The 15,637-nt window shown below is 42.9% G+C and overlaps 1 long non-coding RNA gene across 1 annotated transcript in view; it reads left to right on the top strand.

The window, feature by feature from the left end:
- LOC148686269 (uncharacterized) overlaps window positions 1-12,134 on the top strand; it is a 93,694-nt gene extending 81,560 nt beyond the window's left edge. The window contains exons 2-4 of the long non-coding RNA XR_015948981.1: window positions 4,515-4,629; window positions 8,138-8,304; window positions 10,561-12,134. This is a non-coding gene — a long non-coding RNA (uncharacterized LOC148686269). The remainder of the gene's footprint in view (window positions 1-4,514; window positions 4,630-8,137; window positions 8,305-10,560) is intronic.
- The last annotated feature ends 3,503 nt before the right edge of the window (window positions 12,135-15,637 follow it).

Consider the following 15,637-nt stretch of genomic DNA (forward strand, 5'->3'; position numbering starts at 1 on the left):
TTGATTGAATTCTAAATATGCTTTTGGCAGGATTCTGAGTGGCTTTTACTGATACATTTTCTATCAAGTCAGTCCCTTAGTACAGAAACCATGAAGATCTAGAAATCGTTCCAAGTTGTACCTCCATTTAAAAACCAATAATAATAGTTACCACGCACCAAAATCCCAAGGGACTAGAAAAGACCTTTTATGTATGCGATCATGGCTGCACGGATGTTATTGGCCCAGAGATGGAAAGAAGATAAAGTTCCTACCAGAGAAGAATGGCAGATGATTTTGATGGACTATGCTGAAATGGCTAAAATGGCTGGAAGAATCAGAAATCAGACCAAAATTTTAACAAAGAATGGGGAAAATTTATAACTTATCTTAAAGAACAGTGTAAACAGTTAAAATAGTAGGATTGGAATGGTGAATTTTTGGATATAATGGTGATGTAAAAGATTTGGATCATTTATAAAAGATGCAGGAGGAAATTATTAATAATAGGACCCACAAAGAGGAGGATGGAAGTCCAGGAGATTCCTTGGAATCTTCTTTTTATGATCTATGTTTGAAACATGACTGTAAAATTATAATCTGAAAAACCATATACCGTAGATAAATTTACAACAACAAAAAAGAATAATAGTTACCACTATTAGTGATCCACTATCCACTGGAGAAGAAGAAAACTTTCCCTCTGGACTTTCCAAGGGGTCTTGGGGAAATGAATACATTATGCCTACCTGAGAGCACAACAGATGGCTGGGTCCTTGCCAGTTCCAGGGGTCAACCTGGACTGGGGAGCTGTAGCCTCTTTCAACCCATTTAGACAACCAAAGGCAGGGCAGCAGTAACAGGCAACAGGTACTTGGACTTAGTATTTGTGTGTGAGTGTATGCACAAACCTACCTTTCCTCTCATATTATACCAGCACTGTGATGAGGTTCTGAGTGAAGACTCCAAGGCTCTGATCACTTGGGAGGTGGAGGGATTGAGAAATGCAATAACCATATTGAGGGCCACATGAACAATTGCTTGAATGGCTTTTAAAAAAACAAATAGCAGGTATCAGGCTTGGGAACTTAAAGCGGATCAGGAGGGCTTCAACCCTTGGTCCCTGCTGCTGTCTTGATCTGAGTCAAGGCCCCCAACCTGCTATTTGTATACGAAGGAAGCTCCCATTTCACCAATGGAAACTTTTCTTTCCATGCAAGTTGCAGATTTGGGGTGCATACCTGGATTGGGACTGCAGTGAGGGACAATGGGTTAAAGCACCCTCCCTGACCTTCCAGTTCAGACCCCACACTTGCTATTTCCTTTTTAAATGTCATTCAAGTAATTGCTAATCGGGAAAATGGGGTCTTGTGCAGCCTGGCTCTGAGTCCAAACGTTCTCTTCCTCTTGACTACCCTAACATCTGATCAGCTCATTTCCACTGTGAGTTTCATTTTCTGATTCATAAATAATTACAACTGGAGACATATTTGCCCATTTAATAGCTCAGACCACAAAGCACATTCACAAACTCCTTAGTTCCTTGCACAATACTGAGACGGGTCTCTTGATGCATCACATTGTAGACTGCATGCATTAGCTGTGACACACAGTCCTACAAACAGTCAATATCAGCAGGGTAAATTAACTTTTAGAAGCCCCCGATACCACCAAACTGACACAGGGATCACAAGGCTATGTCCCCTACAACTGCTTTAAGGCAGAGATGTTGGCAGATTCTGCCCCCACCCCCAAATCATAGGGCAGCAGCTTGCAGATCATGCTGGAGACCTGATTCCACAAACAGATCTCTCTCTTTAGTTCAGGCTGATTATGGATTTATAAGCACTTTGGAAATTAAAATGCTATCAAGGTGTCAGGTTAGAGCAATTTACTGCTGTCAGGGACTGCGCAAATCAAACTGAAGTCAAACCAGAGAATCCTATTTATTACATTGGTTTCCTCGGGGGAATGATTCAGTGACTCTATTTTTTGTTCCAGTGTCCATTTCAGAGCACCCTCTACACTGCATTTGCACCTGAGGGTGACCTTCAGTTGTGCACTTTGCCAGTGCATGGAAATGTCAGAGGCACAAATCAAATTCCACGATCTTCCCTGAAGCAGGATTTCAAGACTCAAATCCATCCACTGCTGCACTGAATGTTCACTTGCAGCCCAATCTTATGCCCATTTAGTTAGAAGTTAAGTCCCATTGGGTTCAGGTAAGCATGCATAAGGCTGCTGCCTTGGTTGGAAGTCATCTCTTGTATGAATGCAGCCATTTAATTACAAGAGATGTAACAGTGAAGTGATGGGGAATCGTATCACAGAACTCCCTTGTTTTGTAACGTTAACTCATGCCAGTGTAGTGTTAACTAGGGCTGCAATCATAAACACACTTACTAGAGGTGCATTGAAACTAAAGGAACTTATTTTTTAGTTTCAGGTAGGTAGCCGTGTTGGTCTGACGCAGTAGAAATATATAATTTTTTTAAAAATTGTCCAGTAGCCCCTTAGAGACCAACTAAGTTTGCTCTTGGTATGAGCTTTTGTGTATCTGAAGAAGTGTGCATGCACACGAAAGCTCATACCAAGAACAAACTTAGTTGGTCTCTAAGGGGTTACTGAACAATTTTATTTTATTTTATATACAGTGGTACCTCTACTTACGAATTTAATGCGTTCCGAACACACATTCGTAAGTTGAAAAAAATTGTAAGTCGAATCCCATAGGAATGCATTGGGAGAAAAAATTCGTAAGTCGAAGCAACCCTATCTAAAAATTCATAAGTAGAAAAAAATCCTATCTAAACCGCATCCAAGATGGCGGACAGAGCTCCGTTCTTAAGTAGAAACATTCGTAAGTAGAGTTATTCGTAAGTAGAGGTACCACTGTATTATTTTTTAGTGTTAGATGCCTTCTGTCTTCTCCAGCCGCTTTACCAAAACCAACATCTATCTGACGTATGAATCTTAGGCTGGTATAATTTATATTAGCCTTTGACCTGCCAAATGGGATATGCTGAATCAGAAGTTAAATTTTAATTGGATAGTAGGGAAGGGCACTTGGGCTATCTGTTGGGTTGTACTTGAAAAATCTCTCTGTTGCTTTTCTATATCTTGTGTCACCCTGGCCCTTTGTGCTTTCAAAGATATCAGAAGGCTCACAGGGAAAGCCAGCATCAGGAGAGAACCCAGCCACTGCTGTTGCTGTATCTTTTCCCACACCAGCCTCTCCCACCCTGTACAGCATCCCATGTGGCTTCACTTAAATATTTTCCATGAAATTGCATATGTTCCACAGAAACAAATTGACCCAAAATGGGACTGGGGGTGGGTTATGCAGTTATTGATTACTTGATGAATATTCAGCAATTTGTGCATTCAGCTGGAAATAATGTTGTCATTTATGAGGTGTGAAAGGATGATAACGGATACAGCAGATGAGAATGTTGTTGTCTTGGCCAACACTATATGAAGCATAAAAGAATTTGTTCCAATTTACTATTCATTTATTCTGAGTTAATAATAATAATAATAATAATAATAATTAATAATGCATTTTGGATTTTATGACTCTTCCCTTTTGCCCATTCTCCAGTCAAACCAGGAAAGTTCTGGTTATTGTTAATCAAAGTTCATTTCTATGGGAGTAGACACCTTCCTACTGAATCCCACCTGTCAGCAAGAGGCTGATGATTTTCCTTGAGGCTTTTGGCCTAACCACTGAGTATAATTATGTCAAGCAAGCACAAATCTTGCCCACTAGAGGTATCAGTGATACCAGACAGGTGAGCAATGGAGAGAACTGTGATGGCACATTTAGAGTGCAGAGGCTAAATTCTGGACTTCTGTATGACCCATTTGGCTCAGATCAAATGAAACACGGGGTCTCTTTAAACCCTGATCTTCATTTATTTTATTTATTCATTTAAAGCAGGCATGTCAAACCTGCGGCCCTCCAGATGTTTTGGACTACAATTCCCATCTTCCCCAACCACTGGTCCTGCTAGCTAGGGATCATGGGAGTTGTAGGCCAAAACATCTGGAGGGCCGCAGGTTTGACATGCCTGATTTAAAGTATATCTTGCCCATTCTTCATTGCTCAAGTAGTCCCAGAATGAGTTATATTCAAATTCAAAAACATTACACATTAATGGCAGGAAAGTGACCAGCAAAATAAAGCAACAATGCAGCAAAAGCTTGGCCAAAAAGGAGATCTTCTGTGGGGACCAAAAACTTGTAAGACTGAGTAGCAGCTGCACCTGGGAAGGGAGGGAATTCTATACTCAAGATGCCATTTCATTTAACCATAGCCCAGTTATGAGGCTCTCCCTCATGATGCTTTGCCGGGTATCTGGGTCTCAAGCAATATTTTGGAAGAGGAAACAAACTGAGTTTGGTTTGGAGTGAATGACCCTAGCCAGGCCTATTCATGGACCCCATAGCTGACAAGTGATTGCAATCTTCAATGTTCTCAAGCAGATGTGCTCGGAATGTAACAATCTAAGGGAGTATTTTCATTCTTCCTACAGGTGATGGAATGACTCAGCACAATTCCATTTATTTCAGAGGATGGTCAAGGAAACAAAGAAACAGGAGTTGGTGGAGATGCTCTTCGTGGAGAAAAGGACCCAAATTCTGGTCAAGGTACAGGTTTTGCCTGTATGCTTTCATTATTATCCTATTAAGGTAGGATGAAAAATACTCAAGGTTGGAGTCAAGTTTTATTTTTAAATGCTGCCTAAGAACCCACTTACAGGTTATGGGGCAGATTGTGAGGGAGAAGATTAGGAAGCAAAAGAAAGTTCTGCCTGCAGTGGGTTCTTTAAATGTCTGTTGTGGACACATGAAATTGTTTCATCCTGAGCTGGACTGACAGAAGCTCTCCAAGGTCTGTTGCAGAAGACCCACCATGAGAATTATGCTCAAACGCCAACAATCCCAGTCCTTTATCTGCAGAGCTCACATTGTGGGGTGGTGCACAGAAAAGCTCTCATTCACCATCTATCTTAGCCAAATGGGAGCATCCATAATGGTATGATTGATCCAGAGCTATATTCTCTAAAATATGTTCTGGGGGCAGTAGCTATGGTATGGAACAATCCTATGAAATAAGTAGCCCAAATGGTTTTGCCAGTGTATCCAGATAACTTTGACTTTCTGGGTTTTACAATAAAATATCTACAATGTTTTAGCAAAAGGCTCTTAAATGGCTGTTCAATTCATGTTCTACCTTTGATAAATTTAGTGTGTTCTTAGAATAATGTTGAAGGCATAGTGGTGGAGACCATATAGTGTTGAGACTCCTCGGTAGTGTTTCAAACTTTTGCTCAAAAGAAGGTAGCAGGTCCTGTAATGAAATTGATGTTTCTTGGTATTGAGCTGGACTCTAGGGGCAGGGTGGGGGGTATTTCTAGGCTGCCTCAGGAGAAGATTTATAATTTAAGTCAGAAGATCAAGAAGACGAGTAGCTGGGTACAAGATGCATTAAAGGATTTTCACATCTTTACTGAGTATCTTAATTTTGTTTACTGGGTTGTTCTGGCAAGAGCGTTTTGTGTCTCCTTTTAAAGGGGTCTGCTATTATTGCCTCAGTTGTACTCTGATAGTAAAAGGCATTAGAAAAGGTAAAGGTAAAGGGACCCCTGACCATTAGGTCCAGTCGCGAATGACTCTGAGGTTGCGGTGCTCATCTCGCTTTAGTGGCCGCGGGAGCCGGCGTACAGCTTCCGGGTCATGTGGCCAATATGACTAAGGCGCTTCTGGCGAACCAGAGCAGTGCACGGAAATGCCGTTTGCCTTCCCGCCAGAGCGGTACCTATTTATCTACTTGCACTTTGATGTGCTTTCGAACTGCTAGGTTAGCAGGAGCTGGGGCCGAGCAACGGGGGCTCACCCCATTGCAGGGATTCGAACCGCCGACCTTCTGATCAGCAAGCCCTAGACTCTGTGGTTTAACCCACAGCGCCACCTGGGTCCCTATTTAGAGTATGTTTAGTCTGAAGCAAATCAAGTGCAAAGCAGCGGTCCCCAGGCTGGCCAAAGCTAAGTTTAACTTGAATTCTTACATTTCTTGCAATTTCCCCTATTTTGGTAGCTATAGTCTTTTGGATCAAGAAGTTCTATAATAACACTGTGCTCTTTTGGTGTGATGGTAAAGCTGAAGTGCACATTATTAACTCCCAGTCATCCAATTCTGTACAGGTTTAACTTGTTAAGAATTTACTGTTCTGTTTACAACCAGGCATGTTGTGTTCCTGAGGCAGATAATGAGATTGTGGATGTCCTGCCTCTATTTCAGATCATAGAGTGCTGGTCTTTGGCACCAGAAGCATACTAAGCCTCAGGGCCTTTAGAGCTTTGGAGATAAGGAGTTGATAAGGCTATTGTTGTTCTCAGGCACTTTTCACCAGTTGGTAGGGGTGTTGAGAGGATGGTGGTTAGGCAGCATGGAGTGGTCATAGAGCAGCTAGGATTGTTTTCTGTAAATTTCAGAAATTCATAGGCAGTTGGGTGCAACTATCAAATGAAGGTTGTGATATTTATGTATAAAATATGGCTGAGGGATTTGTGGAAAGAGTGTGTGTTTGTGTTAGTAGTTAAAGTGAGCAAAGTCACCCCCATGGGAAAATTAACTACCAATGGAACAGTTAAGAGAGTCTATTAAAGGTCAAGTCATCTTCACTTTGCACCAGTTAGGATATAATATAATGGGCTGAACCTGCAAACAGGAAGAGTATAATTGAAGGTACAAGAGCCCATAAAAGCCAATAGGACTTTGCCTATCCTCACCAGACAGGTTGCTGCTGCAATTTTGTGTTTTATTATTATTTAAAATAGACACATCAAGTCTGAAAAACAACAAGAGGGGAGGAACACACAGATTTCCCAGTATATAGTTTCAGGTTTGTGTAAAAAGAAATACAATTTACCTTCTCTCTCCCATTTGACTTGAGTGAGCGCTTGCTTTGTTAAACATTGTTCCGTTTGCTTAATCTGCTTTGCAACCAGTGCAGTCTCATAGTATGTACATTCCTAGCCTTTTAATATAATCATTGCTTTTCATGCTTATCCTGTACTTTGCTCCCCCGCATATTTACTCTAGAGTTTTGGGTCCTTTGTAGGCAAGGAACTGCTAGTCATATTACATTCTTCTGGTGCTGCCTCTTTTATGTTGTAATCTTGCAATTACAAGATCCATGGTCTTTATATTCTGTCGCTAGTAAATGCGATGTGCATCCTGGGGGCGTGGCATGCTGCATGCGGAGGTGTGGCACCCAGCGTGGGTGGGTGGGGTAGCCGTGATGGCACCCCACCGGGATCGTGCTGCAGGGGGCGGTGCACTCCCCCCGCACTCCACTTCCTCCGCCAGTGAGTGGAGACCATCACAATGGGCAAGAAGGTATCCACTGATACCTTAAGCATGAGCTACGTGACTTTGCAAGTGAGTGCTTTGGCAGTTTTATAATAGTATATAGCTGTGTTATTTTTAGTATGTATTTCATACTGTACTTATTTTTGGTTTTGTGCACACCACTCTGATATATGTAATATTGGAGATTTTGAAAGGTTTATAAATCTGTTTAAATGATGATGATGATGATGATGATAAGTTAATCATCACCATTCACCACTTTGAGGATGTTTCAACTCATTGTTTGTGTGCTGGTAGCAGAATGATGCTTCAATCAAGACCTCTTTCCATAGTCAAATTTTGTTTTTCTCAATGACAGCTTTTCTGAAGGCCACTGAGATTATGTACCCTTCTTTTCCTCAACACATTTATATGTCATAATTAAATTGCATTGAATTTTACCTCACCCTTTTCTCATTCATGTAATTGCAAAGTGAAGTTGAATATCCAGTGGTAGCTTGTTTTGTGACCGGGATCCGTTCCGCAGCCCCGGCCGCTAGCTGAAAAGGACGCGGGGCAAAGTGTGTGGAGTGGTTTGCACTTCTGCGCATGTGAGAAGCACAATTTAGTGCTTCTGCGAATGTGTGAGCAGCAAACCTGGAAGTAACCCATTCCGGTACTTCTGGGTTTGCCACAGACGTTTGCTGGAATGGACGCTAGACAAGGCGGACATATGCAGAGGTTTTACTGTGTAAAAGTAAAATGTCTTCTAAGAACAAAATATGCATGGTTGTCTTCCAGACCTTTCTGCTGTACATTCTTCCATCAGCTGCAGTCAACATGACCAGGGATGATGGGAGTTGTAGTTCAACAACAACTGTAAGGTCACAAGCTCCCAGCCCTATAAAAGAAGAGTCTTTGTCCACAAGATACAGATACAAGAAACCGACAGGATAAGATACCATGAGGTGAGAGTTAGCTGAGAACTATAATGTGCCTGGAATAAATTCAGTTGTAATAATAACAAAATTGGTAGGCCATCAGCAAAAATCAGCAGCTCCTTAAAATGCATTTAATTTCATTTTTATTCACCTAAATACTTCAAAAAGGCTACTTTCTTGTTTCTAATCCCCAAAGGATTAAACATTCAAAGGTTTTTGTAGAACACATAGCAAAATATTTTATTTCAGCACACCAGGTTGACAGCTACCACAGTCATCATACTTTAGCTATGGTTGTAAGGGATTGCATTTGGAAAGCCAGTTAATAACAGGTAAGCTCTATCCAGCCGCGATAGTGCTGAGGAAGCTGTCAAATGTTTGCCATGGTCCCCCCCCCTTCTCCTCACATTCTCTTTTATCCTTCTTTTACATGCCCACACTCCTTTTCTCCATCTTGTCCTTCCTTCCTTCCTTCCTTCCTTCCTTCCTTCCTTCCTTCCTTCCTTCCTTCCTTCCTTCCTTCCGAAGTGTAGGTGCAGGCCCGGCCCTACGTGCAGGCTGGGTGGCGCAGGGCACCATGGCGCCGGCCCGCCAGGAGGGCGCCGCGAACTGCGCCCACCCGCTGGCCAACCGGTCCGCCGCGCAGCTGCGCCTGCCCGCCCGCCTGCCACGCAGCAGCGCCTGTTGGCCACTGGGAAACGGGGCGGGAGGGCGCCGGAGGGATTCGGCGGGCGCCGGAGGATCCGGAACACCACGGCGCCGGGAGCGCTTAAGACGGCGCTGTGTAGGTGGCCCAAGACCAAGATTCAGCTCAGAACTGATTTATTGGAACATCAAGAACAAGAAGAACAAGAATGAAAAACAGGGACACTTGGCCAGTATATATACCTTAAGCCGGCCCAGGCAAACACACACACACACACACACACACACCACACCTGTGATAGGTAGCTTTAATGCTGTGATTACCGAATCACAACACTGGCCCTATCTCAGCAGGGATTGGCAACCTGCCAGCTACTAACAATGTCACTGGAGGATTTTGGAATCCTCTCTGTCTTTTGTTATGTAGATGAAGCTCCTGAGCTCAGGCTGCATGCATATAGCCTGGCTTTGGCCTACAATGCCTGCATACATAACTTCCTTCCTTCCTTCCTTCCTTCCTTCCTTCCTTCCTTCCTTCCTTCCTTCCTTCCTTCCTTCCTTCCTTCCTTGTGCCACTATCACCTTTCTCTCTACACTATTGGTCATCTGCTTCTTACACCCTGAATTTCTCAACCAAACACCTTCTCTATTGCTACTCTCTACTGCTGGAATTCTCTCTCTCAATGGAGTGAGCCAGTAGGATTTGGAAACTCTTCCCCAGGGTTACCTGTTGTAGTAGACACTGCTGAGCATGCTCAGAACTATCTATTTCTGCTAGGGTGGTGGCGGCAACTAGAGTTCCCATGGTTCCTAGTTAATCTGTCAGCTAATTCTATTTCCCAGACTCTCCCAGTAGCGGTTAAAAACGATGCCTTTCCACTGCCACTGTTTCCTAGTCAGGAGCGTCCCGTCCCATTTTGCTGCCTGAGGCAAAATGTGAAAGTGCTGTCCTGCACTCGTGCCAAAGCAGCACAAGATCGCTCAAGTTTTCCATGAGATCTCAGTAGAATCTGCTGTCACTATTTCTCCATCAGCAGCAGAGGTCCCACCCGAGTCATGGGCAGGGCAGCCCTGTTCCTAGGTAAAGAGGTGGAACTGCTGGCAGAGAATGCTGGCAACATGGGATGAGCCATGTCTAGCTATGACTGAACTCCTAGGTTAGAGGTGGGAAACTGTATCTGATTGATGGACTCCTGCACCGTGTAGGCCAAGTTTGATGTCAGGTGGGCTTTTATTTTGAAATCAAACTGTGGACAAAGTTACAAGCTGCAAAGCACAAATAAGCTGATTGTCAAGTCTTGTGGAGCACCTTGCAAAGTGCCCCATCAAGACTCAACAACCCACTGATAACTGGATCTTGTGGATTACTTGGCAAGGAATCACCTAGGTAGAAATGGCTCATTACAAGCCTCAATGTTTCTTACCCAGACAGCTTTTGGAAGGTTAGAAATTCATGAAATTGATTGCTTTTTGAAACTATTGGGGAGGGGTTTTAATTTATGAATGTTTCCAAGTTTTCATTCCATCACAAGCTGTGAAGCTTACATTGGAAGCACTTTCACTCAACGGATATTGCTCATTGAAACATTTGAAAGTAGCAATAATATTCAAAGCTTTCTTCTGTTTTTTTTGTTCCAGCTACATATTTGGTACTGCTGCAAATGTTGCTATTGACTTTTGAGGAAGACTAAATGTTATGAATATTGAACAAATGGCATTCCTAAAGGTGATGCTTGGAGACATTTCAACTACATTTCCCTGCGCTTACCATTCCTGTCGGTTGAGAAATGTGGTACCAGGCCAGACAACCGCAGTGATGGAATGGAGTAGGTATTGATAGCAAACGATGCAGAGCGGAAGCAAGGGAACATTTGAAACTATTTGATCCACTACTTTTGATTGTATTAATAGCAGGCACCACTTGATAAACTATAAAAATGCATTATTAGGAGAACTAAAAACTGGCAACTAGTAAGTTGAATCGGAGGCGGTCACCCTCTTAAACACAAGGGAGTCTCTACGTTTAAACATGCAAGGAGGTACACAAGCCAATTTAAAATGCCATGAAGCAAAAACTCCTGCATCTCAAATGCCACAATGGATTGAAGTGACCACAAACCAGGCTTCCTCCTGGATTGCATCTTCACTTGGGGAACTGTCATCTGAACAAGCCGCACTCTGAGCTTCATTCAGTGACAATTCTTTTATTGTTGTTGTTATTATTAAAGATTTTCTTGATTTACAAAAATATATGCAATGTCTCTCGTAACATTCTTACAAATCATTTTCATTTGTTGAGACATTGGGAAGAAAAGGGAAAAAGAGGTAGATGGGGGAAGGTAGGTGGGGGTGGGGTCGGGTGGCGATGTTTCTATTTTGCTTAGTATATGTGGGTTTTTGGGGGGTCAGTGTCGCTTGTGTAGGTTCTCTGCTGTTTGCTTGTGTTCCTTTGATGGTGAGAGATGTTGGGGTTGGCCTGGGATATGGTTGTTCATTTGTGGTTGGCTGTGGTGTTCTTTGTTTCGTGTGTGAGTGGGTGTTTTGGTTCAGGTTAGCCATATTGATTTGTATGCTGTGTTCAGTGACAATTCTGATAGCAACTGTATGAAAAACAGCTCTTGAAAGAGAAAAACCTCAATAGAATCATAGAATTGTGGTTTTGCTGTACCCTTGCAACTAGTACATTGCTATGCTTGAAGGACATCTCAAAATGCAGTAGATAAGCAGTTAAGAAAGTTAGTTTGTGAATAAGGAAGATGGGAGGGCCATGAAGAAAAATGGGCTCGCCCCCCTGCCTTGTCTTCACTCTCCATCCCTGAACATCTTCTTAAGTGAGCTGCTTTCAGAAGAACCCTGAGGGAACTTTGGGGTTCATACATTAAGTGGTTGGGGCTGGTGTGCGTGCATGTGTGGATGCTAGGTACTAATGTCACCTGATTTGGTACTACTTTTGGGTGTGAAATCAGGATATTTTAACTGGACCTATTTCTAACCTTTATGCTCACTTAAATTTTGATGCATTTGAAACGAACTGCTAATTACTGGTTTTCTTCAGTGTTATATTGTAGCATTGTTGTGCTTTTTATTATGTGTTATTAATGTACTTAGATTATGTATTTGTATTTGGTTTTTTATGTGAACCACCATGAGCACAGATGTATTTGAGGAAAAATGTGGTATAGAAATAAATTGACTATGACTGTTATTATAAATTCTTCACTGATGATAAGGCGTAGTTTGTCCAGTTATGTTTTAAAAGTTGCCTCAGGGGAAAGCATACATACCATGGATGGAGCTAACCATCTTTCTATTGAGGTCTATATTTCAGGACATGTCCACATCATATGCCTCAAAGAGGCATTCTCAGCATTAAATTACCAATAAAAATGGGGGAATCTGCCAACTTTGGTTTCTTTCAGCTTTTTGTTTTTTAAAATGCAACCTCTACAACCAAGCAAGCCCCTTAAAAAGTATCATTTAAAAAATATAATAAAACGGGGAATTGCCAGACACCAAGGGGGTGTCTAATGTGCCATGGTGCCACGAATGCCATTTGGGGGACCCCAGGTTTATGGGATGGCAACCCCATGTTACAAGGTGCATTTTGGAGGAATCTCAGCAGGTATGTATAATATACCCTGTTTACCAAGAATAAGATATTGTTTGAAAATCTGGCCTGTTCATCGTACCTGTTTAACCAGATAAAATGGACTGTTATCCAGTGAATTTCATCTTTATGATTTTTTTTTAATGATGTAGTATACATTTTGAAAGCTTGTGCTGCTTTACTGGTAGAAATGTCTGCAATAAAATGACCTTTGTGAGAGGGTTGCTTATCATGCTATGGAGAGTGGCAATATGGCCTACAGAGCCAGAGCCGTAGCTAGGTGATCTTGCGCCCCTGGCAGAACTGCCCAGATTGCGCCCCCTGGCCATGGACAAATAAGTTCTTCCTTCCACCCAGGGCCGTCTTAAGCATACCTGGCGCCGTGGTGCGACGGATCCCTCCGTCGCCCCTGCCCCGTTTCCCAGCGCGGCTGCTGCCTGGAGGGCCGGAGCCCTGCGCAACCCAGCCTGGCCGTAGGGCCGGCCCTGGGCCAGGGGGCGCTGCCCGCCCCCTGTTGCGATGCTCCTGTGTGCAGCGGAGGCAGCCCCAGGCCCGCACGGCTCCGGAGAGTGGCCTGAAGCCGCTGAACAGCTGAGAGGCGCGCCTGGGGCGGCCTCCGCCACGCCTCTCAGCGGGCGCAGCGGCACCCCTGGTGGCCTGGAGCCCTGACGCCCCGTGCCACCGGACCCGGGCCTAGAGACGGCCCTGCTTCCACCTCTCCTCCAACCCACCTCCTCCACCCATTCAATTCACCCTCTATTTAAAACCATTTTTATGAGGAAATAATCAATATTTATATTTATGGACATATTTTTAGCCAATTTTGTGCCCCCAATCGCCTGCACCCCTGGTGGGGGCCCACCTCACCACCCCCTAACTATGGCCCTGTACAGAACTAATGAATTGGTGATACAATACTGTGTAAAGATACTGGTTACCAAAGGGCTATATGCATATTCAGCAGCATAACTGTATGTGCACCCAAGATGCCTTTGTGCATGAGGGTCTAGCCACACACTGTGAATTTGACATGCAATCTTGGCTCTGTAGTGAAGTGGTGGCTGATTGCTGCAATGTGCAGCCAGGATGATTTTAAGCACATGTTACTGTAGCAAGTTGATCATGTCAGTTGACCTCAGCCAAGGGAACACTTCCAGACAAAACATATATTGAACAACCCTCCTGGTTTGTTTTTGCCCAATTTTGCATGGTGATTCACATGCCACCATCAAGTGCTTTTTATCCTATCACTTCCTACTTCAGTTTCTCATCAGTTTTCTTTTCAGTTTTATCTTATGGATGGGAAGTGGAACGGTAGTTAAGAAGCACTATTTTCCCACCATGGTTTGTATTAACATACCCACTTTCTTTGTGGTATGTGGCTGTGTGGTTATATGCGCCAAATGTGGGAGAGATTGGTGAAAAAGTATGACGACGTAGAAGCGGCCACTGTCAAAACAAGACCTGGAAGTTAATCTGAATGGCTGCCCCAATGTGGGATCTATCAGGAAGGCTGTTGCTCTGGGAGTCAATTCATTTAAAGTATGTCCCAGTCCATTTCATAGAACTGTTGTGGTATGAATAAGGAACAACAGTCCATTAACTTGAACTTGAACTGTATCCAAGTTGTAGAATGTTAAATGACTTTACCAGAATATATCAGGCATTATGAACTTTATGCTAGTCTTAGCTGTTTGAGTAATAGAAAATGTACAACATTTAAAGCTAAAACTCTGAGTTAGTATCCTGTTCCTGAGATTCTGTTTTGTTGTGTGTATTTTTAATTATTTTATATTTCCCTTAATTGTGAATTTTCAAGGATGATAGATTCACGTGCCAGTCATTGTTCAGGAAGAGTGTGTACTCATTTTTTGATGTTTGTTTTTCCTGTTCTTAAATTTTTGGGAATGCTTGCCAAGACAACTTTTCTAAACAGGACAGAATAAAATTGGCATTCCCCCCATGACACAACTTTTTAGAATGCTGTGTGCTTAATAGAATAAACTGTTCCAATGTGGCAAAAATCAGTCAAAGCTTCTGGGAACTTGAGTTTGCAATGAGTTGCTTGCAGCGCTGATGTGGAAGGATAGAAGCAGAACTCTCCTGCTTCTTTCTCCAGTGCTGGGATCAGAAAAGAAACATTGCCATGACTCTTCATATCATGTGCAGTTCTTTGCATCACAAAGGGCTAATTTCAGATCCTCATTGGAAAAAGGACCCGGTTTTGAAAACATGTGGGAAAATGTAATATCCCCTTTTCCAAAATAGCTTAACTCCCTTTAACTCACTGCAGACAGAGTGGAAGCTCCCTAGACTTCACATGCTTCTCAAAATCTGAGCATAGTTTTAGTGCTTGTGGAAGAGGATGACTTCTATCTGGATAGAGAATTTGAGTGTGTGTGCCTGCAGAAAGTGTCTCTGCTGAGAGACAGATTGACACAGCTTTTTTAAAAAAATAAAATAAAATAAGAGAAGGTATTTCCTCTCCTTTCCACCTTGCTGAAAGGGCAGTGTATCTCTTAATGTCTCCTCTTCAACAATAAATGGAATGTTCAGGATCAGTTTCCTCTGCAGGAAAGAGGACCACAGCTTGCCAGTGTTCCTGTAATAAGGCATTTATTTATTGAAAATCATTGACGTTCAGTTAACATTATGATAGTTTACTGCAAACACATGGTACTAGTCCCACAGCAACATAACTCCAGAAACCCAAGCAGCAGTGCTTGTAATAATACATATCAAATTGCTCCTGTCATTGGTTCTGATTCAGAGTTCCATAGGAACAAAGGAATCTGGCCTTTGCAGAGTCAGATCACTGTTCCATGTAGCTCAGGACTGCCAACACTGACTGGAAGCAGTTCTCCAGGGTTCCAGGCAGGATTCCTTCCCAGCCCTACCTGGAGATGCCAGGGATTGAACCTAGGATCTCCCTCCATGATTCCAGAGTCCACCCATTTGGCAAAAGTATCCGGGAAATGGGAAGTGCAACTCAAAATATCTAATCAAAGAGGAAGTGCAATGCAAAGCACCTAATTAAAGAGGTACTTTCTGTTTTGGTACTTAAAAATAATAGCGTGTTTTGATGGATGCCATGTCCTTCTGCGTTAA

The sequence above is a fragment of the Zootoca vivipara genome, chromosome 3 (genome assembly GCF_965207765.1).
Source record: "Zootoca vivipara chromosome 3, rZooViv2.hap1.1, whole genome shotgun sequence".
Lineage (NCBI taxonomy): Eukaryota > Metazoa > Chordata > Lepidosauria > Squamata > Lacertidae > Zootoca > Zootoca vivipara.